This window comes from Canis lupus, chromosome 4 (genome assembly GCF_048164855.1).
Source record: "Canis lupus baileyi chromosome 4, mCanLup2.hap1, whole genome shotgun sequence".
Classification (NCBI taxonomy): Eukaryota; Metazoa; Chordata; class Mammalia; order Carnivora; family Canidae; genus Canis; species Canis lupus.
The window spans coordinates 65,150,627-65,159,659 of record NC_132841.1 but is presented as its reverse complement, the minus strand read 5'-3'; the positions used below and the strand labels follow the sequence as shown (position 1 = coordinate 65,159,659).

Below are 9,033 nucleotides of genomic sequence, written 5' to 3'. Positions count from 1 at the left end.
GCCACCCAGGGATCCGTGGAAGTAAAGATTTCATACTAGACTGAATCTTAAGAGATCCAGCTCATGTTCACATTTTAGAGATGAAGCAATTTGAGGAAGGCCAAATCAAGATGTCAAAGCCCTGATCCCTAAAATTTTATCTCAACATTTACAATGTTGGGGGTGAGATGGTGAGGGAGAACATTTTTCACTATAAATGATTTAAAAGTTTCCATTTCTATCTGAATATTTGACTTTATGCACAGACTTTTATCTCAGAATAGAACCAATATATTATTTCCTGTGACATTGTAATTTTTTCTTTAAATTTTTAAAAAATAAGAATTAAAAGTTAGATAAAAGTAATTCATCTCTACGACCAGATATTTGACCATTTGTAGTGATGTCATTTTTTTTTCCATTAAACTGTTGCAGAGAAAGCATATTCTATTTTAGAATTAACAACATGTTAGATGGTCTCTAAATGTCTTTCTGAAGATGAACAAAATCAATAAGCAGTAACTCTGGGTTTAGGTTCTGATACAAAGCAGCTTTATATTTATTCTGGAAAATTAATGGTTGTTAAGGAGAGTGTTTAGCTAATAAACATAGGTTTGTTTTGTTAAAGAACTTCTGACCAAAAGGGAAGGGCAGAAGGTGTATGTAGCTCTTTTCAATGTAGAAAAGTAGGAAAAATGGAGATAGTACATGAAAAAGAAAAACCTGAAAGAAAGAAAGAAAGAAAGAAAGAAAGAAAGAAAGAAAGAAAGAAAGAAAGAAAGGAAGAAAAACTTCTGTGTGTGGGTGGGACAGCCTTGCTGATTCACATGGATTAAAAGGGTATTTGAAGGCAGTGGTTTTGAGCCAAAGCACTACCACTTAATCTTTTTGTGAATTTAGAAATAATCACCACTCCAAAGTTCAGTTTCCTTTCTTACAAAACAGGGAAATAGTACATATCTGCCAATGTTGTAAAGATAAAAATAAATATTTTGGCAGTATTGCAAACCACAAAATATATGGATGTTTGTTGTAGTGATTTTTGTTGTTATTGCTACTATTATTATAAATTACACAATAGTGATATTTTTTTCTTGAGGTAGTTTTGTGCAAAATGCATCCAATTTGGAGCTGTGCCTTATTGTGCACTGGAGCTCGGAATGAATGCTACCAAGTCATTCAAATGGATTGAGGAACAAATTTTATTGGCAAAAGTCATAATGGATGTGATCACCGGAAAGAAAGGCACAATTTGGCCAATACTTCCCCTTATATACCGCAATACCATAGAGAGGCATGCTAGTGCCAGACTATTATCCTGGACACACAATGTAGGTTTAGCATTCAGGAGAAAGACCCTGCCCCACTCTTCATAAAGAGCCTTTTTGGTGGATTTTGTGGTCAACATATACAGGACTGGTAGAGGAAAATCAGCTGCCCACATGCTCTGAACTTGGTGCCCATGCAAAGCTAGATTTAGGCAAGCTACTTTTTGAGGGAGAGGAAGGAAGGGTAAAAAGCAGTGTTACAATAAAGAGAATTGTGTGAAGTTTAATTTAGAAAGAGATCCCCACCTGAATTATATGCTGTTGGAAAAGGCCCCTCTCTCACCCTCAAAAGAAACTAAAGAGAATACAACTAAGGGTCTTTAGTCTTGGATCTGCAGACTTGAGGGTGTGGGCACTCAGAACTGGACACTTAATTTGTGGGGCCCAGAGCAAAACTAAAATGCAGGCCCATTGTTCAAAAATTACTAATTTTTGGATGACTACTGGAGAGAATTAAACGATGTGTACAGCCCTAATTAAGACTCAGTGTGCCTTTACAAGTTGGTTCTGCCTCTATAGCTGGCTGCATAAGTCCTTTACTAAAAATAAGAAGATCAGTGCTCCCACACACTGAATGCTGGATGCTAAGAACCTTCTTTTTTCCTTTTCTTTCTATTTTTTTTAATTTGACTATAATTGACACACAATATTACATTAGTTTCAGGTGTACAACATAGTGATTTCACAACTCTCTACAGTAAGCCGTGCTCATAAGTGTAGCTCCCATCTGTCACCATATAAAGCTGTTATAATTCCATTGACTATATTCCTTATGCTATAACTTTTATTCCCATGACTTATTAAATCCATAATTGGAAGTCTTTATCTTTTTACTAATTGGCTGTTACCTTTACTTTCCAGATAGGAGATTGAAAGAATATTTTCAGGTGTATATGACCAACCCAAGGGCCCCCAAAAGCATTTAAGATAATCTTCAAGTGAGGTTCAAAGTCAGAAAAGTCCCACGTATTTCCTCAGAATGATTAAAATAAGCTTTTAATCCCTACAATCTTGAACAAGAATAACAAAAGATTACCAAACACCCAAGAAAAAGATTTAATAAGGAAAGAGAAACCAAAACAGAAGAAACATGACTTATCAGTGAAAAGTATACAGAGACAGGAAATCTCAACAGAAAATTATCATAAAAATTTTCCAGATTAAAAGATAATATTACATCTATGAAAAAAAGAACAAGCTATTATGAGAAAGAACATTTAAGGGGAAAAAGATCATATCTTAAAACATGATAAAATAAATGAAAAGAGTTTGGGAAAATAAAGTTGAGGAAAATCTCACAGAAAGTAAAGCAGAAGGACAAAGAGATGGCTATCAGAAGAGAAAAAAAAATAATATTACATAGTTAGTCCAGGAGGCCCAGCATCCAAATAATAGCTAGAACAGAGAAAATGGAGGAAATCAACAATTAAATAGTTGAAAAATTAACCAAAACTGAAGAAATGCAAGCTGAAAGTTTCCAGCAAATTCCCAGTTGAATGAAAATAGACTCATCAAAGCACATCACTGTGAAATTTCAGAATACTGGATAAGGAGAAAAATGTATAGAAGGGGATATGGAACTGCTCAAAAAATAGAATGGGTTTGATATTCTTAATAGAAGAGAAACATCTCCAAAATTACGAAGGGAAATGTTTCCAACCTAGTGTTGGAAGTGTTGTAGGCCCTGCTGAAATGTCAACTAAATATGAGGATGGAATAAAAACATGTTAAAGTATGAGCTATCTCAAAAAAAATTATCTCCCTTTCATACTTTTGCTCAGCAAGCTACTGAAAAAAGTCCTCAAAATAAAGAGAGTAAATTAAATTGAAAAGGGAAATATGGGAAAAGGAAGGAAGATCCTAGGATGAGAAAAAATTACAAAAAATATATGATACTCATCAAAAAAATCTGTAAAAAGCAATGGAAGTGTAATTTATTTTCTTACTTTATTTAGAAATCCTATAGTATTCTGCTGTTAAATATATTTTTTGTTGGTTTCTCTTTCCATAAGAAATCTTTTCCCTGGGTATTAGAGGTCTTTGTTGTTTATTCTTGTTCAAGCTGTGGGGATTAAAAGTTTATTTTACTTGCTCTGAGCACACATATGGGATTTTTCTAACTTTGAACTTCACTTGAGGAGTATTTTTTTTTAAGATCTTATTTTTAAGTAATTTTTATGCCCAACATGGGGCTCCTATTTACAACCCCAAGATTAAGAGTCACATTCTCCACCAACCAAGTCAGCCAGGCACCCCCACTTGAAGATTATCTTAAATGTTTTTGGGGACCTTGGGGCTGGTCATATACACTGGAAAATACAATTTTTGATAGATACTCATAATTATACAAAGGAAGTTTACTTTATTCCTAGCTTACTAAAAGCTTTTGTACTTTACAGATACTTTTTAATCAATCTCTCATGATCAGTTGCTTTTTTAAAAATTTTATTTATTTATTTGAGAGAGCATGAGTAGGGGGAGGGGCAGAGGGAGAGAGAGAAACAGACTCCCCATTGAGCAGGGAGCCCAACTTGAGGCTCAATCCCAGGGCCCTGGGATCATGACCTAAACTGAAGGCAGATGCTTAACTGACTGAGCCACCCAGGCAACCCTGATCAATTACTTTTAAAAGTGGAATTTAGGGACACTTGGGTGGCTCAGTGGTTGAGCATCTGCCTTTGGCTCAGGGCATGATCCTGGGTTCCTGGGATCAAGTCCCACGTTGGGATCCCCCTGCAAGAAGCCTGCTTCTCCCTCTGCCTATGTCTCTGCCTTTCTCTGTGTCTCTCATGAATGAATGAATGAATGAATGAATGAATGAATAAATAAATAAATAAATAAATAAATAAATAAAGTAAAAGAAAAGAAAACTTGTGGGCTTTTTTTTAAGTGGAATTTAAATAGAAATTGCTTCTATTTATATATTAAATTTATAGATTGATTTGGGGAGGATTGACATCTTTGCAATACTGAGTCCCCTCCATTTTGTTACCCTCATTTTATTGAGTCCTGAGAAGTTATATACTCATAAAGGGATGCCTGGATGTCTCAGTTGGTTAAATGTCAAGTCTTGATTTCAGCCAGGTCAAGATCTCAGGGTCATGGAATGGAGCCCCACATCCAGCAGCATGCTCAGTGGGGAGCCTGTTGGAGGATTCACTCACTCTCCCACTGCCCCTCGCCCCATTCACAGGCATGTGAACATGTGCACACTCTTCCTCTGTCTCTAAAATGAATAAAGAAATCTTTAAAATAAATAAATATATTCATGAGTATATAATTCAAGCATTGTTTTGTTTCTGTTTTTGTCTTTGTTAAAGGTATTTTAAAATCAATGTTTGTATTTTGTTATTTCTATAAATTAAAAAAAAATGGGACACCCCCCCCCCCAACTCTCCATAACTCAGAAAGAATCTTCCCCATCCTTGTGTTCTCATTCTGTCCTCTGGGCTTCCCAGTAAACACACAGCCCCAACACCACCCCTGACACCTTCAGCCACTCTCTGCATGCCAGAGCATCCCCCCCACACACACCCTCTACTGTCCCCAGCGCTACCTCTTGCCTCCTCCATCCTGACGCTGCTGCTGAGCAACCTGTGGCTGGTGGGGGTGGCCCTCGTCTTACCCTGGCCCCAGAGCTGCTGCTGGACCCTTGGCAGGCTCACTGGCTGCTGGCCCAGGCCCTGGGGTACACGGCCAGACCTGGCCTGCTCCTGAGCCTGCTGCTCCTGCCCCCACTAGGCTGGTGGCAGCAGTGCTACCTGGGCACACTGAGGCTCCTGCATGCCCCTGCCCTGCTCCCCCTGGCTGCTGGGCTAATAGGTGTGCTGCTGGCAGGCCTCAAGGTATCCAGTGCAGCTGGTGGCTATGGCTACATGCCTGTCCACCAGGCCATGCTGGCAGGGCAACGTTACCACCTACACATTCCAAGGGGGTACTGCCACTGTGGCTGCTGCCATAGCTGCTGCTTGACTTGACACCACCGCTCAGCTCCAAGCCATCCTTCCTGCAGCTACTCTGAAGCCTCTTGTTGGCCTGGCCTCTGCAGCCAGGGCCTTCCAGTGGTTGGAGCTCCCTGAGCTGAGGCTGCAAGCACTGCAGGAGGGCATCTTGTGCAGGGCCCTGGCAGGATGCTGGCCACACAGACTCTGTCCTACCTCTGGTGATCTGGCCCGAGCTACCTGTCACCCATCCTGTTGGGTGCAGCCTCTTGCCTCTGGACCTCCTTACATGGCCTCTGGTACCAGAGCGAAGGCTCAACCTGTTCCTGCCAGGCCTAGGGCCCATGTAACAGACCTGGGAGGGCTCCTCAGAGGGAGCCTGGCCTCTGCTGGGCCCAGCTTCTCTGAAGGGACTCTACTGTGGGCAGCCCTAGATGAGTAGATGCCGCAGGAAGGGATCCAGGCCTCACTCGTGAGGGGCCAGCACAGAGCACAGAGTCCTGAGAGCCACGAGGGCTGCCTAAGCCCACTGGCTCCTCCCAGTGGCTGCAGCAGCCGGAGCACATGGGTTTCCCTACAGAGCAGGCAATGGCATTGGCAGCCACAGGCCCCATGGAGGGTGCTGTGTCACTGCTGGCTGAAGCAGTGGGGCACGGGGACCCTGGTGCCTCAGGGGAGGGGCACCCCACCCCACCGGTCCCCAAGGCCTTCCTCCTCACCAAGCAGGTCCACAGGGGACAGGAGGCTTGGCCGGTGGCGGGTGGTCCATCTGAGCCCCAGCTCTGACTGCTAAAAGTCACAGTGTGGTACAGCAGAGCCCTCTCCTCCACACACCAGACCCTCATACTGTTTAGAATAAAAACCAGTTTGCTTTAAAAAAGAAAGAAGAAAAAGAAGAAAGAAGAAAGAAAGAAAAAAAGAAAGAAAGAAAGAAAGAAAGAAAGAAAGAAAGAAAGAAAGAAAGAAAGAAAGAAAGAAAGGAAGAAAAAGAAAGAGAAAGAAAGAGAAAGTAAGAAAGAAAGAAAGAAAGAAAGAAAGAAAGAAAGAGAAAGAAAGAAAATAAATAAATCACATATATATTATCATAAAATTGGTCACTTTACTAAAATATTTTTTTCTTTTAATAGTTTTTTTTAATTGACTTTCCAGGATTTTCTATGTAGAAAATCACACAAATTGCAACTACTTATGATTTTTTTTCCCTTTCCAATATTATTTCTTTCATTTAAGTTCTTGTTTTATCACATTTGGCCCACATTTGTATGTAATAATCATGGTACTTAATTTCAAACAACAGGATAAACCAGACTCTGGTTAATTTTGGCAAAACAAAACTAAACAAAAAATAGTTCAAGGAAAACTAAAGAACCATTTTTGGAAAAAAAAAAGTGTGATATTAGTAGAGGAAAAAGCAAATAGTTTAATGAAGAAGAATAGAGAAACAAAAGGAGACACACTTGTACATGAGAATATATATGATATTTCAGATTAGTGAAGGAGAGAAAGATAATCTAACAAATTAGAGGCTAATGTGTTATCCATTTTGATAGGTATATTTAGGTCCTTATCACACACATCATATTAAATGACAAATTCCAAATTGATTAGAATTCTAAAGATAAAACTATAAATTGTGTAAAAGCTATAGAAGAATTTACAAATTGTTTTAGGGATAGAAAAGGACTTTAGAAATACAGAAAACAACTGACATTTTTTACTATATAAAATTTTAAAGAAATTTTATACATGATGAAAGACACCACAAAATAAAAACAAAATTCAGATTAGGAGAAAATATGTACAGTGTATCATCTATAAAGAGTTAATATCCTTAATATTAAAAGAGAACCAATAAATCAGTACCAAAGATAAAGAGCCCACTTAAAAAAAGAGTGGCATGGGATGTATTTTGGGGCAATTTATAAATGAGTTAGGATTAGTCTTAAAAATCTGGGTAAGAAAGTAGAGTTTATTGCACTTTCTTAGCTTTCTTTGCATAGCTCCAAACAACAAAGATCTCAGTTCACAGCTTCTGCAATGAATTTCTTCATGGACCAGAAATAAAAAGGACGGATAGAGCCATCAGCAAAGCAAATGGCACAGAGATAGCCTGAAAAGCAAGTTCATTCTGATCAGGGGGTTTTAGAGGCACTAGCTATATAAGTTCTTTGAAATCTAAGTGTTTTCCAGAACTTTGAGGGGATGAATTATGTTCTCCATCTGTTGGTAGCCCAGCCAGGCTCCTAAGCCAAAGGAGAAGAGTTCTACTGTCGTAGGATGTTTTGAAAAAACATTTTTAGAAATGCTGGTCCCTAATGCAAGCTGGTGTAGCCACTCTGGAAAACAGTGTGGAGGTTCCTCAAAAAGTTGAAAATAGAGCTACACTATGACCCAGCAATTGCACTACTAGGCATTTACTGCAAAGATTAAAAATGTGATCTGAATGGGCATCTGCACTCCAGTGTTTATAGCAGCAATGTCCACAATAGCCATACAATGGAAAGAGCTCAGATGTCCATTGACAGATGAGTGGATAAAGAGGATGTGGTATATATACACATATTCAGCCATCAAAAAAAAAAAAAAAGAAAGAAAGAAAAAAGAAAGAAAGAAAGAAAGAAAAAAGAAAGAAAGAAAGAAAGAAAGAAAGAAAGAAAGAAAGAAAAAAGAAAGAAAGAAAGAAAGAAAGAAAGAAAGAAAGAAAGAAAGAAAAGAAAGAAATCTTGCCATTTGCAACAATGTGAATGGAATTAGAAGGTATTATGCTAAGTGAAATAAGTCAGTCAGAGAAAGACAACTATCATATAATCTCACTCATATATGGAATTTAAGAAACAAAGCAGGATCATAGAGGAAGGCAGGGGAAAATAAAACAAGACAAAAATCAGAGAAGAAGATAAACCATAAGAGACTCTTAGTCTTGGGAAACAAACTGAGGGTTGCTGGAGGAGAGGGAAGTGGGGAGATGGGATTAATGGGTGATGGGCATTAAGGAGGACACGTGATGTAATTAATGAGCACTGGGTGTTATATGCAACTGATGAATCACTGAACTCTACCTGTGAAACTAATAATGCACTATATGTTAATTAATTGAATTTAAGTTAAAAAAAAAAAAAAGAAATTCTGGTCCCTTTGCTGTTGAAGCAAATAAACAGGGCAGGCCAGGGCAATGGTGTGCGTCTGAGTGAGCGTGCCCCAACACACTGGCAAAGAGAATCTGGAGAGGTTTGCCACAATGGTGGAGCTGGGTAGAATGGTCAAAATCCTTGCTGCGGTACCTGGATGACAGTGCCGCTGACCTCTATGCCATGGTGATATCCTCTGCAGGGCGTCAACACGCTGGGCAGAGATAGCTCCAGGATTGGCAGGGCCCAGAGCAGAACGTATGTGTGAACTCCCTGTTCAAAAAGCAGGAAGAAGCTCTGCCACAATTACTGAACTGTAAAGCTGTTTACCTTCCTTCTGTGGTCTCTCTCTTGACTTCTGTCTTTTTTATTTGTTATGTAATGTTGTAAGTAGGGAAAACAAGTTTTAATTATTAGAAAGAATTTTCCTGTTTATCTTTATATTGTTCAGTACCAGATTATATGCAAATAGGCAGTCACTGAAATTACACAATTCATATGTCATAGTTGATACATATATCTGTTTTTGGTTCTTACTAAGTAAGTGAAAAATGTTGCACAAAAGTAATTCTGTGAGAAGTAAGGAAGAAATGAAAGGAAAAGGACCTAAGGGACACTCTCTCTTCCTGCTATGTCATGTTCAGTGTAAGTGGCAGA

General features: G+C 38.9%; 1 pseudogene; it reads left to right on the top strand.

The window, feature by feature from the left end:
- The first annotated feature begins 4,814 nt into the window (after positions 1-4,814).
- Positions 4,815-6,041, top strand: LOC140631424 (rhomboid domain-containing protein 3 pseudogene; annotated as a pseudogene).
- Positions 6,042-9,033: the final 2,992 nt, after the last annotated feature.